A 1,172-nucleotide genomic window follows, 5' to 3' on the forward strand; every position below is an offset into this window, starting at 1 on the left:
TTTATTTATTTATATTTATTTATTTATTTATTGACGGAGTCTCGCTCTGTTGCCCAGGTTGGAGTGCAGTGGCACGATCTCGGCTCACTGCAAGCTCTACCTCCTGGGTTCATGCCATTCTCCTGCCTCAGCCTTCCAAGTAACTGGAATTACAGGCACCCACCACCACACCCAGCTAATTTTTTGTGTTTTTAGTAGACATGGGGTTTCACCCTGTTAGCCAGGATGGTCTCAATCTCCTAACCTTGTGATCCGCCCGCCTCGGCCTCCCAAAGTGCTGGGGTTACAGGCATAAGCCACCGCACCTGGCCTGTTTGTTTATTTATTTATTTTCTGAGACGGAGTTTTGCTCTTGTTGCCCCAGCTGGAATGCAATGTTGTGATCTTGGCTCACTGCGACCTCCGCCTCTCCGGTTCAAGTGATTCTCCTGCCTCAGCCTCTTGAGTATCTGGGATTACAGACGCCCACCCCCACACCCGGCTAAATTTTGTATTTTTAGTAGAGACGGGTTTCTCCATGTTGGTCAGGCTGGTCTTGAACTCCTGACCTCAGGCGATCTGCCCACCTCGGCCTCACAAAGTGCTGGGATTACAGGCAGGAGCCACTGGGCCTGGCCAGTTTTGTTTTTTAAAAGGCCGTGAGAGGGCTGTCAGGAGGGACTGCTCCGGAGCAGAAAGAAGTCTGGCACCAGTTTCTAAGTCTCCATTCCGCCAGGCGGTTCTCCGTTATCACTTGTAAAATATAAACAGTAATAACTGTCCTCCCTCCCTCACAGAGTGTGTTGTGAGGGCCAAATGGAATGCGACTGCTGAAGTACTTCGGCAAATTAAAAAGCTCCTTCCTATGGAAGGCGGCGTGGAGGCGCCGAAGGGATTTGATGTCAAAAGTCCCAGTTCTGGCCAGGCACGGTGGCTCACGCCTGTCATCCCAGCACCTTGGGAGGCCCAGACGGGTGGATCACGAGGCCAGGAGTTCGAGATCAGCCTGGCCAACATGGCGAAACCCCGTCTCTACCAAAAAATAGAAAAATTAGCCGGGCGTGGTGGCGTGCGCCTGTCGTCCCAGCTACTAGGGAGGCTGAGGCAGGAGAATCGCTTGAACCCAGGAGGCGGAGGTTGCGGTGAGCCGAGATCGCGCCATTACAGTCCAGCCTGGGCGACAGAGGGAGACT

General features: G+C 53.0%; 1 protein-coding gene across 2 annotated transcripts in view; it reads left to right on the top strand.

The window, feature by feature from the left end:
- WDR81 (WD repeat domain 81) overlaps positions 1 to 1,172 on the top strand; it is a 27,034-nt gene that overhangs the window by 11,340 nt on the left and 14,522 nt on the right. The gene's annotated exons all lie outside the window — the stretch shown is intronic.

This window comes from Colobus angolensis, unplaced genomic scaffold (assembly GCF_000951035.1).
Source record: "Colobus angolensis palliatus isolate OR3802 unplaced genomic scaffold, Cang.pa_1.0 Scaffold110, whole genome shotgun sequence".
Lineage (NCBI taxonomy): Eukaryota > Metazoa > Chordata > Mammalia > Primates > Cercopithecidae > Colobus > Colobus angolensis.